The 21,398-nt window shown below is 37.8% G+C and overlaps 1 protein-coding gene across 1 annotated transcript in view; it reads right to left on the reverse strand.

Moving 5' to 3' along the window:
• LOC135226423 (thioester-containing protein 1 allele S1-like) overlaps window positions 1-11,848 on the reverse strand; it is a 91,616-nt gene extending 79,768 nt beyond the window's left edge. The window contains exon 1 of the mRNA XM_064265961.1: window positions 10,864-11,848. The gene's annotated coding sequence lies outside the window, so the exon portion shown is untranslated. The remainder of the gene's footprint in view (window positions 1-10,863) is intronic.
• Window positions 11,849-21,398: the final 9,550 nt, after the last annotated feature.

Below are 21,398 nucleotides of genomic sequence, written 5' to 3' on the forward strand. Positions count from 1 at the left end.
CCCAGTGGAGGGTTGTGAACCCCTTGGAATAGAAATGTTCCCTAAATGTCGGATGAGCCTCTCTCCTCTTGAGGTCATTGGTAAACACTTGTGTCAGGTCAGACTATTTACTGAGGACTGCTAACTCTGGCAGAGCATTGTTGCCATGGGAAATGACTGGTTCTGGGTAGAAAAATAATATATCTCAAGATAAAGGAACGCTCAGAGAAGGGCTGTGGACCCCTTGGTGTGAGGAAACGCCTTCTCAATGGAGTAATGAAAAAAAATAGAAACATTTGAGCTACTCTACTGGCCCCCATACCAGTTTGGTTTTCAGGAAGTCTTTCGGGATGCTACTAGCCACAAGCCGTTCTCTATCCTGGTTCCGACCCACTGGTATTACCTAATTCACTGGTTGTGTCTGCGCAAGCCTTACTGGGTTTGAAGGAATTTTGTAAGAACGTGCTGGAAATCGTACCCAGAACCTCCCACTGTGTGTGTGTGTGTTTGAGAGAGTGTGTGTGTGTGTGTGTGTGTGCGTGTGCGTGTGTGTGTAGTCGAACATCCTTTAAAGCAGGCGAATTCTTCACAAGAAACCCAAAGTGAAACTCATCCCCATTACAAATACTAAACTCCGCCCTTCAACTGAGGGTGGTTAATGCATTCTAAGGGCATTTAACTCAATGTGAAGTTAATTGTCGAATACGTATAAGGAGGCGCTTCAGGAGGTAATTAGGTTGGGCCTCGGGGCGTGACAAAAGCCTTTTCGGCAAGGAGAAATGACGGGAACGCCCTTCTGATATATCCAAAGACATTCGTCCAGTGAAAAGTGGCATGAGGGCCAGTCTTTATTTTTCGGGGCGGGGGTGGGGAGAGTACGTTTTGGCAGTGTTAACCAATATATATAATATACATTTATAGATATATATTATACGACTGGTAAAAATGTTCGGTTACAACAGAATTCCATCTAATAAAAGGAGCCCATAAAAACGCCAAAATATAGAAAGTAAAGAACTATATTTTAGAGACTGCCTGAAAAGAGAGACATCAGTCTGAAATAAAGTAGCTCTTACTTTCTACATTTTAGCGTTTTTATGGGCTCCTTTGATTAAATATATGTATATATATACACGTATATGTTATATATATATATATATATAATATATATATAGATATATATATATATATATATATATATACCCTATATATAATGCAGTAGAAAAAAAATCACTGTGATATTCACACTCGCTGAATCACGGATAATCCCCTGTATGAGCAAAACTGCCACAACGTTAACAACGTTAATAAATACGGCACATGATATTTCTAAATGTCCTGAAATTTGGTATGAATCAGTTTCGACCTTTTAATGTGGTGTTTGATTTCACTAAATACACTTAAGAGAGCCTTGAGATTTTGAGCCTAGACATTTTCAAACTAACTTTACTGTTGCTTTCGACTGGTCACAAAGAAAGAAGGCTACCTTATACTCAACTGCTGTTATCTATTCATTTGTTTGACTTTAATAGAGTATATCAGACGTTACGATTTTCTGTAATTCACTAAAATTCGATTAAACATTTTTAAGTGTGGGGATTATATTCTTTGGTGAGCCTGCAAAGCATATAGTACTAGTCTCAGTACAACGTCTAACTATTGCCTAGAGTCCTAGACGTTTTCATTGATAAAATGATGATTTTGAAAATGACCAATAGTGAAGAGATTTTACCCAAATACATCTCAGTCCGGGTAATCACGATCAGGTTTACCAGTCAGTTCATCGAATCTGGCGTTAAAACTTCCGTGCACACGACAGTCCACTCACCAGAACTCCTGAACTGATGGCATTAAAAAAACTTCTTCCGACCGACTGAAAGGTGATTGCATGCAAGGTGGTTATAAGTAAGGTGGTTGCATCTGGAGCGAAGGAAATTTACTAGTCGGCATCTCTTGCCTGCCTGGGCAACGCCCCTTTTACACTAGGGCTGTGCTTTGACGGCAAGTTTGTTGTAATTGTAATTGATTGCATGTGTGGACGGGTAAGCAAATAGCAACGATTTTATGACAGTCAGACAGTTCGCCGCTGTATTTCGCCTGGGGAGGATCTCAGCCGCTCGGACCAGAATATGAATAAACTGTATATAGGCCTAATTTATTTCATTGTGAGTCCCTGCAGCGCTATTTGTAAACCGCTGTGAGTCCAAATCATATAACAAAAAAATATTTCCATGTGATACAGGCAATTGGGTATAGGCCTAGGCGTGTCCTGTCTTTTTATGAAAGGTGTTACCAAGAAAAATTTAGACTTAACGGCCCATTTCATAACTGTACCAACCACTAGTTCTAATCTAACCTTATTCATTAATATTTATATCACAATAGACATGTATTTTTAATAGGCAATATTTAGTCCATACGACTGTTACGCCCTTTTGCTTCTTTCCTTTCCATTTTTCAGTGAACTGTCGCAGCAGGTAGTCTATGAGTTTCCATAGACGAATGGTAGGCTACAAACTGAGGGCGATGACCTCGGGTTGACGTTCCAACTGACAGTTCTACCCTTTTTCATGTGGACGCCCATCATCCGTCGAACAGTCGTAGGTGAACTGATAGCTAAACCTGATCGTGAATACCCGGCCTAAGCAGAATCTACCCTGACCTAACCCAAACCGCGTCGTAATATCTTGGCTGGACTCACATTGAACTGTTAATCGTGCAAATTAACGATGGAAAAGCTTTCAAGTTACGTCACAACGGTGGCGTCTATCTGGGAAAGTATCTGCAGATATTCCAATAGGTTAATTTTAGTATTTTTAGGCTTCAGGACTTAACATACCTCGTTAACGACAAGTGAAAGGCTTTGTAGAAATGTCGTCTCATCTCCCAAAGAAGCATTTTCCAACTGCATCATGACACTCCAAAGAAGCTACGTACCCTGACGTTCTTGCGTTCATCAGGATGTTTCATAATGTTTCGTCTTGAAACGAAACTCACATGAAACGATGAAGTGAGGCTAATGGAAGACGAATCACATAATTTCATGGGTTCACTCCACGCTGCGTCGTGGAATGGGGCAATGGGCAAATCCCTTTATGAACAACCTGCAGACGGATTACATTTTCCAACATTTTGTTGTATAACAGTTTTACGTGTTCACTGCACTGTCAATTCGGTTTAGTTAGTGAATTCCACACGTTTCCGTAAATATGTAAAGATTAATAGTGGCGGCAAATATACTTTACATCTTGTTTTGCTCTGAGCGGCGCCCCTCCAAGTAGACAGTAATACCAACATATGTTTGTTAATGTCCCAAGTGAGGGTTTTATATAGCAAGTAGCCAACAAAATATTAAAATATCTTATATAATAAATTATATAGAATTACAAAGAAAATATGTGATTGTGGCTCACGGCTGATAAATACCTAATACATCTGAGTGTTTAATGAAACATTGGGCGGGTTGGGTAAAGTGTTTATTGCATTCAAGCGTCTATGATTAGTTTCCCGAACTTGGTAATAAATAACGGCAGATTTTTGTAAATGAAGTGACGGTAATAATAAGTTCTAAAAAATAATTTCCATGTCATTTATCATAACATAATTGAATCGAATCATAAATAACTGAACAATAAATGCAGTCATTACGAAAGTCTCAGCAAGTGGGTTTGTCCTGTTTGTCCCACTCTTCTTCTTCTCCCTAGACTTATGTGTAAACTGGTCTCCCAATCTATGCCAGGCAACTGGCTCTATTCTACGCTGTTTTACCTTGATAGATAACTGTGTTAGAAACGGGTAACTTTACACATTCTGTCAATCGGGTTTTCGTATTGTGCCTTACTGTCAATGTCGTGATCATTTTCCATTAACTGTGATATCACTGCCATTGATGATTCCACTACGTGGTACTGTTTTTTAGGGTAAATTCACAAGATTAATAAGGCACTCTGTATTCATCTTTAAACGTTGTGGCGTTGAAAATTATTATTGAAAAAAATATTAGTTAGGTTTGCTTTACGCCGACGTGCACAAAAGTTTCGTATCTGGATCATGGGAATTTTCAAATGTTAGCGTGTACGTGTCCTAAATTTGTGTTGGATGAATTCAGAAATATCCAAAATATAATGATGCCATACATATAAACGAAAGACCTACGCATCAAAGGGTAAAGTGTGGTGGCCGTTAGTAAATGCAGGCTAGCTATTCATTCAGTCATGGTTCCCGATGACTATAAGAAACTATTTGAATTACATGCCACTCCGTAGTGCGTTAAGTTGCAGAAATCTCCCTCGTCAAGTTTTTGTCTGGACGTACCGTGAACTCGAAGAACAATAATCAAACAAACAGATATTGCTAATATTTTCTGTTCGTCATGTGGGAGATAGCTTACTAACAAAAAACAAACTTAGAATAAACAAAATTAGAATATGATATAGTAAAATACTTGATGAAGAGGGAACGAGATCTACAGTTTATATTATATATATATATATATATATATATATATATATATATATATATATATATATATATATATCATATATATATATATATATGGTTTTTCTACTAATTCCAACGTTGACAAGTTTAATCCGGCATCAAATGTCAGAGATTTTACGTTGACAAATCATATTCTTCACTTATCCATCCCAGTCTACAGATTTCTCCACAAATATTTCCAATGAACCTTTTAGGAACAAGTTAGCATTTTAGCTCCTGGATAATAAATGTTTCTAAGATGAGCTAGTAGGGAATCTCTCTCTCTCTCTCTCTCTCTGTTTTCCTATAACACTACCATGACTCGAAAGATATATACGCTCATCCTAGTACATAACACGCAGTGTCTGAGAGTGTGTGTAAGGCTATTTCTCAGTCTAGAATGCTGATTTTGGTATAGCTGTAAAGCTAAGTAGTTTGAATTTATTGTACTGCACTTTAAAAAAAAAGTAAATTGATAAAAATAAAACGTCAAACTAATGATAGCCATTGAGCAATGATGCATTTAATACCACAAGGGTATACTATATGTGTAACAGAGTAACTACTTTCATTTATTAGACTAGTAACTGTTAATTAGCGAAATCCATTTTTTTATGGATATCCATTAAAAGTTAAGAAGCAACGAACTTCCATAATGTACACAGTGTGATTTTCAAATAAGTTAGCAAAATCATCTAAGTTACTCCTCTGGCGTCAAGTTCAAGCCGTCCCTTCCAATCATCCCTCAATACATCATAAACCTACTATGACCTGGGGACATGATAGCTTTGTTATATACCCGAGTGGCGTCCTTGCGCACCAAATAATCTTGCTCGTTTCGCAACTACGAGCCACAGAGAAGTCACGTGTCCCGTTGGTCTAATGTTCATCTCTATGCCGAGAGAACCGTTGTTATGGATGACTTATAACAGCGTCCCTTGGTTCTGTGCATGGGCCTTTGGCTTCTTACTTTTTTATCTTCTGGTCTCCTCTCGTATAGAGTGTCCAACTTCTTTAGCTTATGTATTACTCTCATTTTCACTTCTCGTGCAAAATTAAATTCTTCGGCCGAGCCGTGAGTCTAGCACAGTTTTGAGGGTGTATCTAGCAATATGGTTCAGTAGTCTCGTGAAATTAGCAATAATCATTTATGATAATCCGCGTTAACATGATAAATACTCTCTTACCGTACTTGCCTAAATTTAGTTTCATTTTGATTTTGCGCATTAGAATATGGTTTCTTACGATAGGATTGAATGTAACGACACCTCTAATGGTTGGGGGGGAAAGGGCAAAATACGTGTTCTGAAACTAAACTGAGAATCATTACTTTCAACACTTCAGAAACTCGTGAACAACCAAGATACAATTCAATCTGAAGTTGCAGTAGTATACGAGTGACCACTGAATAGTACAACGTTTTCGGTTGTATCGGTGACGCAGCATTACCTTAAACTACTTTGAACTTCACGTAACGAAAATACCACGAAGCAATTTCGGCTGATAGAACCAGACATCTTTTTTAGTTCTATTGACGACGCAATACCTTAAATAACTCTGCGGCTCTGCCTACACATTAGACCGAAAACAAACAAGGCAGTCCAACTGCACTTTCGTCATGTCGACGCCCATTAGAGTCGCACTTCCTTATAATATTCATTCTATACATATTTAAGAGACGCGAAGGACTCGCTTCGGGGCTCCTAGACCACAAGACCATTCATGTTGGAGCGGTTTGCGTGTAGGGGCGATATAAATGAGCGGTTGGTAGGCTTAAACACAGCGTTAAGCGGTTAGTAGAAATCGAGAGGCCATTTGCCATGATGTTGGGAAAGAAGAAGTTAGGGAGGGAGAAATGGACGAGGAGAGAAATAGATGAAAGTAAGCGATGCAACTTGTTAATAAATAGATAAATTAACATTTCTAGTTGAGCATAAATTGATATGAACGTAAAAATGTAAATAAATTAACAAATTGGCAACTTGGTAATAATAAATCGACGCGTCTGATGACAGCACATTAGGGAAATGTATTGAATTTTTGCCAAAAAGCAAAAAATCCGGCTGGCATTGCAAAAGGCCAGCCTAATAAAAAAAATAATAAAAATAAAAACTGGATAAATCCCGTAGACAAAAATAGACACCAAGTTGTTACAGCACATTTACTTTTTGCATTTCGGTACTTAAAAGGCCAACCATACGAGTATGCTAAGCAGACCCTTGTTCTTTCAAAGCAACTAAATACCAGTAGTGAATATATCAGTATTAAAGGCGGATGTTAAGGGGGATGAAGAGTCAAGGAGAGAGAGAGAAAGAGAGTAGTCAAGTACGTATCCTCGACAGATATCTGCGTCCGACAGTCATGCATAGGCCTAGCTTTTTTGTCACCGCAAGTTGGGCGTAACTGTTGCTCTTGCAAGCTTGAGGCGAACTGGAAGACACAAGAGTGACAAGACCTTGTTGTCTTTCCCTTTCACGGCCTTGTCCAAAACTGAAGAAAACGGGTTTGCAGACGAGCAATGAGAGTGAACTAGACTCAAGAACTCTACTCGAACGGCTTCACTGCTCCCAAGCTTCCTTGTTACCTGGCGTTTATTGATGTCTCATTGCTTCCGCTATTATCTATCTTTTTCTGCTTTTATTTCCTCATTCTTGTTGTTAGAACTCGTTTGGGGCCCAGGCCATAATCGCTGCTGCCAGCCGTTTTCGCGCAACCTTCAAAATATACGTCAAAGGTTACTCTTTTGTTTTCGCTTGAGTTTCCGTCGGAGGTCACTAAATTAAATCAACCTACACTGGATGAACGAACATTGAATCGAGAATAAAACGTCAGGGAATACAGATCTCGAACAGCAATCAATGGAAAATAAATAATAGAAAGTAAAACTTTTTTGCATAAATAAACTGCAAATGTAATTGATACTGGATATACGATAAGTGGATAGATAATTCATGGTTTAGTTTTGCTCAATGCGTTGCGTTAAGGTAATAATAATATTATCAATAGTGTGAATATATGGAAGTAAATGTACTACTCCAGTTCTAAATAATAATAATATAATAACAATAATATACGACGTCAGAGTACTGCAATAAATGCAATGTTTCCATTTAAATAGTACTAATATATACCTATGTGTATACCAAGCCTTGAAAAAAATGCATATTCTACAGCATCCACTCCCACTTAGGCCTATAAATCGACACCAATATATTCTATATGGTTGTTTATCGGCTTGGATTTACAGTTGCTTCAATTTCGATCAAATTTTCTGCATTCCTTGAAAATACCAAACGGAGACTTAAAAAGTGACTAGTTGGCAATGAGAACGAATATAGAATGTGATGGTAAGAACCCGCCCAGCAGAAGTCCAAGTTTTTGGTCGGAGAAGGATTCAGGTATTTTTTTAAATAAAAATCTTATTTATATAATGTTTCTTCAATGGCAAATTTTTAACTTAAACTTCGCTGCCTCTCTTCGTGCTTTTTTTTTTTTTTTTTTTTTTTTTTTTTTTACGAAAGTTGTGGTCACTGTTATCTATGTCAGTGACATTACTACAAAAATTATTGTAGTACTATTGTATTTGGGCTGCTCCTGTGATTATTATTGTTGTTGTTGTTGTTGTTGTTATAGTCTAGAGATTTATACTGTCTCTTTGGTTCTTACTTTAAGACAATAAGCATCTAGTATATATTCCTGTACATTTCTTTATCACCAGAAATCTGAAGCCCTTACGGTGTATTATCATCATTATTATTATTACTGCCTCCCCGTACCGTCCGAAAACGGTAATATAAGAGAGGCTTGATACAAGTCTCAGCTGGAGGGATGTTTTCTACTGACTCGTAGCTATGACCAAAGTCTTCATTCTGCTCGTTTCAAATGGGATTCGTGTTGTGAGATGCTGACCCTAGGCTGAACTAGAGTAGAGTAGACTATGTGGTTTTTACACAAAATATGTGAATGCACATTGTTTTTATATATAAAGTACGTTTATTATTATTACTATTATTATTGCTTCTCCACTTTGACCACTTAGCGCTGACCAATCTATTTCAACGCGGTTTTGACATCTCAGTATGGGTGCCATTTCCCGCCCCCACCCCCCCAACCTCTACACGACAGGTTCTCGTTCTGCCAGGCCCTAGTTTTTTGCGTCTGTCCTACCGGTACGGTAGAAAGTACCGCCCAAATTCCGTGTCAAATGAAGAAAATGAAGGTGAAGATATCCCAGCCTCTATAAACAGAGGTGCTACTGTAAAGTCGACTAATCACTCACCGCCCGTTTTAAGAGTAATGCTCCTCTTAAAGCACTCGCTCCAACTCCCTTTCTTTTTTCGGGTTCTTCCTTCACGTCTCTCGCCTTTGAGACCGGTCTGCGAGAAGCATTACATGACACCTCAAGAAGAGACGAAGGCTAATGGATGGTTACAACGCAGAGAGAAGTGATATGCATGTTAGTTTATTCAGCACAGTTCGAAGATGCATGAGTCTAGGAGCGTGGTCAGTACACATGCACACACATATAGGCCTAGGCCTAGGCCTATATATGTATGTATAATTATATATATATATATTAGATATATATATATATATATATGATATATATAATATATAATATATATATATATGTGTGTGTGTGTGTGTGTGTATATATATATATATATATATATACATACATATATACTACTATATATATACACTATATATACATATATACACACACACACACACATATATATATATATATATATATATATATATATATATATATATATATATATATATATATATATATATATATACGTACATAAGAAAATGGTATCTCTCTCTCTCTCTCTCTCGTACTTATTTCGAGAAGGCCTCATCCCCATACATGTAGAAACAGACTTCCGGTGGTGATATTTTAGGCGGGCTCTCCATTATGCGCCTACCGTCCTAGAATAGTTTATGTTTAATAAAGATTACGATAACAACTGCAATTACGATAACTATAATTACGGTATCCACGCTCCGTGAGGACTTGAGGCATAAGGGTGACATGAAAAACACAATCTCTCTCTCTCTCTCTCTCTCTCTCTCTCTCTCTCTCTCTCTCTCTCTCTCTCTCTCTCTCTCTCTCTCTCTCTTTTCAAGCCATTTTATGAGTTTTTTTCTCCTGTTTGATAGACTTCATCTTTTTCATTAATTCACTTACGTAGTTCAAAAAATTTTTTTTTTATAGAATTATTATTCGAAGTATTTTGTGGATATTAAAATTAAAAATAAATACAGACCGTCTCATTATCACCTTATTTTCAATACATAATAAAATCGCAAGAAATAAAGAATGGGGAATTATTATCACGATGAATTAAAAAGGTGATATTTTACGGTTAAAACATTAATGAAAAATTTGGGAATTTTTTTTTTAAATACTATAAACTCCTACCATATTTTTGTTTGTACCGATGATCGACAAAAAAACTCCGAAAAAAATTGTCTAGATTATTGTGACTTTTTTTCCAGTTTTATAAGATATTAATGAAAAAACTTGGGAAATTTTTATAAATATCATAAACTCCAACTATATAATTTTGAGTTTGTACCGATGATCGACGAAAAACTCCGAAAAAAAATTTGTCAAGTTTATTGTGACTTTTTGTTTCCAGTTTTATAGAATATTAATGAAAAACATAAAAAAATGAATTTTGCCAAGAAAGCAGGCAAATTTAATTTGTGGTTACAGTTTTACAGACAGATGATAAAACACTCGAAAAATCTAGTTTTATCAATACAACCGAACGACTGGATTTAAAATGTAACTCAGCTCTATAGGATGAAAAACTTGGAGAATAAATTTGACCAAAATACATAAAAAAACTTCAATTTTTTATTTCTATGTGACAGGGAACATTGACAAAAATTGATTTTTCAAAAAATTCTACAAATTAAGTGGAACATATCACAGTTTTGCAGGTCGTTGATTAAAGATAAATTTTTATTAAATTGCAGAAAAAGGGTAATATTTCCAAGCTGCACTGACGTGAAAATCAACCATATCATTTTCCAGTTTTATCATCGTTAACTCAAAATAAAACTTATAAATAGAATGCAAAAATCAACCGCAATATTTCACAATTCTATTTTGCTAATTGTTGATGAAAAATTCACTTAAACAAAACATGAAAACAAACTTGAATTTCCCCCAGTCTTATAGACCGTTAATTCAAAACAAAAATTTGATCGAAATATGAAAACCTGCTGCGAATCTCCCTATCACTTCGTCAAGATTCATTATTTTACTGATCGCCGATGACAAATAAATTTAACGAGTCGTGAAAATCACCTGTAACGACCTACAAGATTGCAGACTGTGAATGCGAAAATGTAAAAAAAGTAATTAAATAATAAACGAGAACTTACCGTAATCTGTGATGTGATACTCGTTTCACAAAACGCCGAAGAGAGGGAGGGGGAGGAGTATGGCAGCCGAGAGCCGAACTGAAATCATTTAAGCAGCGGCTGAACGAAAGGAAGTGTCCCCCACACACTGCAGTCTCACCTGGTACTAAACTCTGTGTCCAACTCTGAGTCTCTTACACGTTGCAGCGTGGCTGGCCATACAGAGTAGCATCGTAGTACTACTAGTACTACCTGCTGCCGACTCCTTCACGCGGTTCGATAGAATCATTACGTAAGCATACATCGAGTGAATGAGTTATATATCCGTGAATTACATCTGCGGGTTATGTATTTTTTACCTGAGGGTTTGATTTTTAGCTGAGATTGGGAATGTATGCATGTCTTGAGGTCAAGACGTGTTTGGGTTATGTGTGTCTGGTCTATGTCACGAAATAGATATGGATGCTCATATGTTATAACGTCGATGTCGAAGGTTGCATGTATTTGTGTCCCAGATCACGAAAGTGAACGATAACATGTGTCTCAGGCCAACAAAGAGTATGTGTCCTAGGTTACGAAAGTTTATAAGTGTATATGTCCTAGGTCAGGAAATTGTACATCTGCCCTAGGTAGGGAAAAGTATGCATGTGTCCTAGTCACGAAAATGTATAAGTATGCGCGTCCTAGGTCGCGAAAGCATAATTATAAGTAGGTGCGTCCTAGTTCACGAAAATTTACGTGTCTGTGTCTTAGGTCACGAAAAGGCGTATAATAAGGATATCTGAAGTCACGAAAGTTCATCAGCACGTGGGTGCTAAGTCACGAAAGTGCGTGCCTCTCACGTATCCCTCAGCTTATGCGCTCCATTGGGAAAATATATATATATGTAGATTCCAAAGCAGATAAGCTTGTAAAATATGTATAATCTTCCTCCTCTTGGTTTTACAATCCCACGAAGAAGTCTAGTCCAATCACGCAGTGACGTTGAGCTTTGGGCGAAACACAGGCAAAGGCCGTCAGTAAACTACTGATCGTAGGTCCTTGACGCTTGTACTCTATCGCTGGATAGGATTCTCTTGTTGGTGGGGGGTGGGGGGGGGGGTGGGGGGAGGGGGGGGGGGAGGGAGAGATTCGTCCTGCTCCAGTATCTGCTTTTAACTTCCTTGTGCCTCGCGAGCTTTGTAGGCTCAATGACATTCTGGTCCTACGACGTTCTGGATGTGGGCATACTGACGGATTTTTTTTTTTTTTTCATGTGTGTGTGTGTGTGTGCTAGTTCGCGCAGCCTCAGTTCTTTATACTTAATTTTTTTCACAAACGCGAATAAGACGCTCCTACTTTGTTTTCTGCCAGGCTGTATTATATTATCTTTAATAGACTTACAGTATCCAAACATGCAACACAATCTTACGAACCGCGTTCCAAATACCCACGAAATTAACCTTTATATGTTATAAGACAGTATTTCTGCACGTGAAGGCTTTATTGACATACGCAAATTCTGTCTTAAATCATAGCATCATGGTTCATTTTCATGTCCGCGAACGACCGTTTATTACACATTGTATCAAAACCAGTTTCGAGCAACGAAGAAACAGACTGTCTTCTTCTTCTTCTTTTTTAGATATCATTGTTTTTATTTTAAAATGAGATTGCAACAGATAATGCTAATGCATTGTGTTTGGGTTTAATGAATCTCTCTCTCTCTTCTTCTTCTTCTTCTTTTTTTGAACCAACTCGACATAGCTGTAAATTGTAATTGGTTTAAGATAACTCGTCAGAAGTATCTCTTGTCTCGCCTTCTATTCACTTCTCTCTTATTTTCTCTTATTTCCCCGATTCACTCATCTAGATGGTTTCAACTGATCGGGTGACTATCGAATTAGGATTACTACCTGGCGTCGCAACTACCATTGACACTGAAATCTTTTTTGTTTCTTGGCGGTTATCATAAGGTCACTTTCAGAATTTGTAATTTAATGAGGAAAAAATAAAGTTTACCCTCCTTAATGGACATTGCCATGAAAAATACTTAACCGTAATACTGAAAAGACTCATTCAGCATTATATATTAGTTACTCTTTCGACAAGTGGGTTGCGTATTCGCTTACCAATCTGGTAGCCCGAGTTCGCCCCCTTGCTACTGTCAATGCGGAACCAGAGGAATTTATTTCTCGATATAATGTGGTTCGGATCTCACAATAAGCTGTAGGTCCCGTTGATAAGTAACCAATTGGTTCCTAGCCACATAAAAAAAATCTAATCCTTCGGGCCAGCCCTATGAGAGCTGTTAATCAGCTTAGTGGTCTGGTTAAACTGAGATACACTTAACTTTTCATCAATATATTGCAGATAGCGTTAAGAACTGAAGGATATATCTGTTCAAAAATAGCAGTTACTCAGAGGATGAAGTTATTGAGGATGGGTGTCAAATATAATCATCATATAATTATGGTCTGCCTTTATGGACGATTGTAAAATGTAATCATTATATAATTACGGTCCGCTTTATGGATGACTGAGCGAACATAGTAGTAAGTGACGACACAATTACAATAAATGATAAAGACGCTGAATACCGTGAATTTCAGTCTGTCATAAAACATCTAGAAAATTCAAGTCATTGCCTACTTCGTTTTCTTTTGTGAATCTATAAATACTTCTTATAACAACTCGTGGAATTGTACCATCAGATCTTAACAACATTGCTATGGCGTCAGTCATCTTAACCAGGCAGTTCTTTCGAAACCATTAGATAGTTTGAAAGAAGATGCAAAGGGGATGAGAATATTTCCGGTACCTTGCCTAGTATCGGTTTGTGGGTTTCCCGCGTATTTCAGTTGATTTTTTTTTTTCTTTTATGTGGATCAGCGCGCGTGTTTTCCTTATTGAAGAATTCAGCGAGACGACGCGACGGGTTCACCCGAGACTTTCGTAAGCAAAGTCTTGTAGGAAATCGATTAATTTGTTGCTTGAGTTAATAGGGTGTAACACGAATCTCATTCCACGTTTTGTCATTTTTTAAAAGTTGGTTTCTGTATTTTACAGGAATTTTGATATATGTATTCACACACACACACACATATCATATATATATATATATATATATATATATATATATATATATATATATATATATGCATCACGACAAAATCTATAAAAGAAAGTGAAACAATAGGGTACTACTGTGAGGCCTTTTGATGTCTCGTCCTTTACTTAGTCAAGTCGAAAGGTCTCGCAGTGGTACTCTATCGTTTCACTCTCCTTCATGGACTTTGTTTTTACATAAATAAATTTAAATAAATTATTACCATATATCATATATATATATATATAATATATATAATATATATATGGTATGTGTGAGTTTTTTATAGTATTTAAACTTCCTACTGAGTCTGTCTAAGATTCCAGCTGGATTTCGAAGTTCTCTTACCAAGAACTTCTTTTCATAATATCACTTCTCAGTCTGTTTCGTTCAGAATAAAAAAAATATAAATCACTCTAGTTTATGAAATCGATAATGTAAGACGTATCTGACAAGGAAGTAATCATGCAAATGTATACGATCTTGGGGTACAATCAAGGGTATCTTTAACATTAACTACCCCGTGATGAGTGGACTCCTTACCAAAGTCTTTCCGACCTTAGAGGAGGGACCACTCTCTTGACGTTTAATGAAGTGATATTATTCTACGCTGAACAGAGGCTGCGGAAACAATAGAAAGTCATGGTGGCATTTCCTTGCTTTAGCAAAAGGGTTCGGCCTCATGAAGTGGAACATTTCATAAACACACTTCGGTAACTTATGTCGTTGAGTACAAGCTGACGACTTGTAGATAGTCTGAAACGGTGCTTCATACGATTATCACCCCTGTAAGAGAGTAGTGAGGTCAGTGCACCTTGCACGATGCACTGTGGGCATTACCCAAGGTTCTTTACAGCGCCCCTTCGGCCCATAGCTGCAACCTCGTTTATTCCTTTTACTGTACCGCCGTTCGCATTCTTTTTCTTCCATTTCACATTTCACCCTCTCCTAAATTGTTTCGTAGTGGAGCTGAAAGGTTTTTCTCCTGTTAAACCTTTCAAGCCTTTCAGCCCTAAACGACCTCTTAGGCCCCAGCGCTTGTCCTTTGACCTACATTTTATATTCCTTACGGTCGCTGACTTCCTGTCAACCTGTTTGTTACATGTAGGAGATAAGGTACCCGATGTGTGTTGCAGACATGTTTTTACTGTAGTTTGGACGCATCCTGACAGGTAATCATTTCTTCAGATTTATATTAATTATAGGATTCACAAGTCGAAAACAAACTTTGACGAGAAGCAAATGCATTCTCTGGTTGATTGTAGTCATTTGCAAGATAAGTCTGACAAAATTGTTACCTGTACTATGCACCCACACAGTTACGGGCTGCTCTATGAGCAAGAGCCCTTGCTGGCATAAGGCCAGCTCAATTAATAACAAACAGGTTAAAAACAAGTGTTTTTTTTTTTTAATCCTGGATCATCGTATAAATCACCGATTGACTCTCAACAAGTCATTAGTTAACCTGTAGGCGTTATTTTCTATCCAAGATAATACTCAAGAAGATGGCGTGAGAGATATGTCTTTTTGGCTCTCAGTATATTCACCGTCAGCAAATTCCAGGCAAGGCCGCTGGAAGAAGAGCCCCTGGAACTGGATGAACGTGGTTGTCCACCTAACCTTTAACCTTTTTAAACCTGTCTATTCATTCCATGGAGGTCAGGCGTAGTGAACAATTTTCCATTTCGTCGAACCTCCTGATGAATGAATGAATGAATGGCTCCATCGAATATCACTTCAGGTTCATTAGTATAGGTCTAAGTCCGTAAGTTATAGGAAAATAGACAAAAAAAATTCTTTTGGAAAAGTGTCGAGTACGTATTTCTTTAATTAATTGAGGTAACCACACTGATGGAGATTTTCCCACGGTCATTTTGTTTCAGCAAAGTATCAAGCCTGTCCCTCTCACCATTCAGGATGCACGGCGAAAAGGACAGACTTGGTACCTTACTGAAACAAAAAGATAGTAAAAAAATTCACCATCAGTGCGGCTACCTCAAGTAATTGAAGAAACACACTCTCGACACTGTCACAAAAGGGACCATACGACCTATATACCTTATGCTGAATGTCACGGCAGATTTCGTCAGTTTTTTTTCTAAATAATTAAAGTTTTTGAAGATGGAAGCATTTATTATTAGATGTAGCCATAACAGTTGAAAGTCAAGAAAGATTTTTGGCCAGGGAGTATCTATCCCTTGCTGAAGCACTTTCAAGATTAAATACTACATGCTCTTTCTGCGCAGGACTTGGACCGCATTTGATTAGCGTCAAAAACTCGACATCGAGCTGCAACTGAATTTATGAACGATAACTTTGCTGCCTCCGTAGGGTCGAATGGTTGTTATTGTCCCTCTCAGTTACCTAGTACTAATTCTCTTCGTTGAGGACGATACCAATTCGCTCACACAAATTAAGAAGATTCTTTTCCATTCATTGCGCGCTCAGAGCAAAGAACCTTTCTCAATTACAGTTATGACAATTTCAAATTATTAAATTTCCTTACACGTTTATCATGTAATTTTTTGTAATAAGATTCCGTATTATCCACCATATTAGACGTTTGGCTTTGTCATTCTGTGGAAGATTAAAAGCTCCCCAAAAGATATGAAATTAAATTATTTTTACGACAGGCAAAAAAAAAAAAAAAAAAAAAAAAACTCACGCGTCATCTGCCGCCTTATTGGTGCGCATCGCGAAGATCCGATCATTCAATAAACAGCCCTCAAAGAACAGGCGCAGATTCTCCCATAGTCTCAAGAACAGAGGCAGTCAGTATATTGTTGCCAACTGCGGGGTAATTGCCCTACGCGTAGGGTAATCTGGGCCAAATCTTAGACATGACAGCAATATTTTCAAGTGTTTATATGTTTATATTGCATATAAACATAATCCAAAGATTTATTTATTATCATAGCCGCAGAACGTTGGGTCACTTTCAGTTATGTAGGGTAATTTCTCGTCTCCTGTAGGGGGCGTAGGGTTAGAGGGGTTGGCATCACTGAGTCAGTAGTCAGTCCAGTCAAGCGCTGGACGAAGGCACTGTCTCGGGGAGAGGGAGCAACGACGCGGAGTCGAGTTTCGCAAAAAAAAAAACTTGATTTGAAAGTGGCGATTTGCTTAGCGCACGAGAACTTCAGGAAGTTGTGTTAACGAATGCCACAAGTGGTAAACAGTAGCGGCCTTTTGCTCTCATTACTTTTTGTTTTACTTTTCATTTAGATTTTAAAAATTCAATATACGTAAGTATGCGCATTCCTCTAATGCGAAACAGTCTCCTTGAAGATTTACTACGCCAAAACAATTCGCATTATATTTTTTTTTATTTACTAAATTTTTATGGCCTTATTTATTTATTTGCCAGTTTCTTTTTCTTTTCTGTTTCCTGATCTCTTCTTTCCGTATTTCCTTTTACCTCCTTCTACGTCTTTCCAATGAACAAGAGATTCTTTGGATGCTGTTGTTGAAGATTAAGCTGGCTTCGTGCCAGCACGGGCTCTTGCTCATAGAGCATCAGCCCGTAGCATGTATCCTTCTCTGGAAGCTTGAATTTCGTGTCAGTGGCCCCTTTGGGTGGGCTTGTTCCATATGAGTAGGGTTTATCTTCTGAATAATAATGATAATAATGGAAAAGTAAACCCACAATAGTGTATCTGTTTGATTTTGTTATATAAAATATAAATAACAAAATCAAACGGACATACTACTGTGGATTTACTTTTTTTTTTCATTTTATTGACTTGTGTGATTATGATTTTTTTTAATGATAATAATGTCTGACGGTATGGCAATATGAGATTTTTTTTAACGAATTTCTAGTGTTCGGACGAGCATCCAGGAAATCTTGCCAATTAGGATGTGAATTTCATCCGTTCTATCTGAACTTCACTCAAATGCCTCCGTTCTCTTGTAAGTCTAGTTATCGAGGTATCCATAGGTGGCCACAGAATCATTCTAAAAGAAGAAGAAGAAGAAGAAGAGAGAGAGAGAAAAAAAAAAACTTCAGACACTTGTCTCGAAAACGTAGTAATCCAATCTACGCACCCAAAAGTTGAGGGCCTTCGTATGGGGCGGTTCAATGCGAACCACACTCAGTTGCTGAACTTTTTTTCAGTGGTTTGGGACAGGTCGGGTCATCGTCAGTCAGACGACTTACCGTACCGAGCTGACGCACCTGTTAGCAATTCGTGATACTTTCTTTGCAGCATTGCTAATTACCCTTATTGTTTTATTTCTTCGATATGAAGACAATACCTAGTCTTATTGGTTAAGTAAATCCACAGCTGTATGCCTATTTGATATTGTTATCCGCTGTATATTTTAAATAACAAACTCAAACAGGCGTACTACTGTGGGATTTACTTGACTATTTTATTGTCTCGTTTGATTATGAGTTTTCTTTGAATAGTCTGATTGTTATTATCTCTATTTTGTCCTCCATTTCTCATGATGAGAAGACTGAGGGTTGTCTTACCCACTGAGGGAAAAATCTAAATTGAAAGAAAGAGAGCATAAAAACTTTAATGGCCTTCCTTTTAAGGTTACTACCAACCTAAATTTTAGACAGGGGGTGTCCCACTTGTGACTGCAGTAGCATTTAGACCAACGTGTTGCTCTAAGGATATTTGTCTGTACGCTCAACCAATCGTTTTACGAACTGTTGGGAAACGTCTTGATCTAATGGTGATTTCTCCCATTAACAATCAGACGGCTTAGAAAGCTAGCCTAGAGATTGTTTTATTGGTGTGTGTGGGGGGGGGTTGCCTCTAAAATGGTAATTTCGACTTATTTCAGGGTTGTTTTGAGAGCGTTTTAAAATAAAGACCTGGTGTAAGCCCGTCCAATTTTTTTTTTTAGTTCTGTAAAAGACAACTACTGTACCGGTGTGTCTGTCCGTCCGCCCTCAGACCTTGAAAACCACTAAAGATAGAGGGCTGCAAATTGGTACTTTGACCATCCACCCTCCAATCATCAAACATACCAAATTGCAGCCGTCTAGCCTCAGTAGTTTTTTATTTTCTCTAAGGTTAAATTTAGCCATAATTGTGCGTCTCACAACGGTGTATGACAGGCCACCACTGGGCCGTGGCTGAAAGCTTCATGAGCTGCGGCTCATACGGAATACTCGATTGAGCCGAAGAAACTTAGGCTCATTTTTTACTTGCTTAATTTTTTTTCTTTTTCTTTCCCCTACAATTCAGGTTCTTGATAGATCTGTCTCCTGTCTGACTCAATCTTAGATTTTGCTGTAGATATTTAACCAGCCTCTCTCCTTGACCAATATTTCGAGGGTTCAAATTGTCCCATACTCACCTTTCTGCTTCTAAAACGGAATCATTAAATTTTTATAAAAGAAAATATCTAAACGGATACTGAAACTGAAATCATTTTGCTTCCAACAGACTCTTTATCTGTTCTTTTTATAATCTTTCTTTGTTTACAGTTCTCACCTCCATAATCATTGATAACTAAATCCTATGACATTTCATCGCGGGTAATTGTATAATTTGAACTACTAACTGTAGCTGTGTGAAATATTATCAAGCTGTCTCTTCTGACGTAGAAAACGATTCTGTTTGTTAGATATTTACTTTATTAAATCGATCATATCAGCTTTTGTCAGGAATATCTACCAAACGTATACGTTTTATTTTCACTTTATCCACCGTTAGGACGCAGTTTCAATCAATTCGTATATTCACGCACAGAGCCATCGCCTTTACCTGTATCCGTTTAATCTCTACCATAGTGTCTTTCTCGCCAACCGGAATTCTTTTTATAATGAGAGAACTTTGTCTTTCCTTCTCTGACTCAGAATACTGAATTACAACCCACAACGTAGCATCGTCCCACACAGACCGTAAAAAGCTCTCAGTTTCCTGATCGATCAATTCAGTAACTCTTGTTACCAGTCTCTCGGCTCTGGAATTTTCTCTCTCGCCTTGTTTTCCCTGCTTACGGTAATATCCCCTCTTTCAATTAGCCTGGCTGAAGCGCCGTGGCTAATTGGATTATATTCTTCTCCCCTTTCACACTCTCTATCGTTCTTCTTATATCAGACCTGGCTTCGAGAGGAGCATTTTAATTCCCCTTCCTTTGGCCTCCCCTCCAAGAACAAACGATCGAAATCTTAATTAAAAACAAAACAAAAATGTTCTATTTAAACTCACTGGCGACAGAAAACGGAGACGACCTACCCCATTATATAAAAAATGGGCAATTCTACCGTCTCATCGTCTGGAGAATCATTATACACCCCCACCATATCCCAACCCCCACCTTTTTTTTTTTTTTTTTTTGCTCACCATACGCACTAAAGGGTAATACAGATGACAGAAGAGAGGCGAACTGCGTCGTATGTTGGAGGTAAAATACAATGGCTTTTTTGAAATGCGAAACTTCCAGATAATTTCAGACTGAATATATAAAAAAAATGTATTATCCAGACCCAGTAGGTAGTCACATCAGTTTTGACTGGAGGAAGTTAGGAAGACTGTATTGCGTGACATAATCGTAAAAAAAAAAAAAAATAGTTCTTTGTGTATGACGAACAATCACCATACAGTCACCTTGGTAGGAATACTTGTACTTATTTTCACTTGGGTAAAACTACCCTCAACTTTCAATCAGCTTCTATGAAATCTCTCCAGACACAATTTGGGACTCTATTCGCTTAATCTAGGACCATACGATATCACTCTAATTTACCAACCCATAATTTACCGCTGCGTTTCCTAGTCCATAATAGCATTACAATGGAATAGTCAATTGAAAATTAATAGATAAGGGTTCCTACTATACAGGGTCAGATGGAACCGCATAACTGTATGGGCTGCAATAACCCACCCTGGGAAACCCCGGCCGACGGCGCCATCATTGATCAATGACTTCGTCTTTGGTATTTTCCTATTACGAATTCTTTCGGTGAAACTCGCCTTCTTCCCTTTAACGAAGAGTCATTTTAGGACGCTTGAAAAGATTTTTTTTTTTTTTTTTTTGCATTACGACGATAAAACCTTAAACATTTCATTGAGATATCAACTGCATTAACAAATAATAGACGCCTGTCAAGCAGTAACTTTTAGTCATGCCAACGGGCTACCTTTTAGAAATTACCGAAAAAGTGACGTCGTTTCAGTACCTACGCAGGTTTCAATAAACTGTTTGGTTCTCAATCAATCTCAATAAACCAACATTTCGGTTCTGCGCAACAAAACAACCGACGATCACCCGTATCGGGCACACCAGCAGCGCCTTTTCCGTCAATGACACTGCAAGGAAAATGACCACCCCAGGGCACAAATCCCGAGATCCGTGTCCTTCAAAATAACCTTACGCACAAAGGATGGCTCCTCACATGTTCCACACGACCTGTTCCTATAGGAATGGAAGGAACGCTTAAGAGTAGGATGACTGGGCAGGTAGACCGTCTCTTTCCATCTGAGAACAACCTAAAGTCTCTCGTTCT

This window comes from Macrobrachium nipponense, chromosome 14 (genome assembly GCF_015104395.2).
Source record: "Macrobrachium nipponense isolate FS-2020 chromosome 14, ASM1510439v2, whole genome shotgun sequence".
Taxonomy (NCBI): Eukaryota; Metazoa; Arthropoda; class Malacostraca; order Decapoda; family Palaemonidae; genus Macrobrachium; species Macrobrachium nipponense.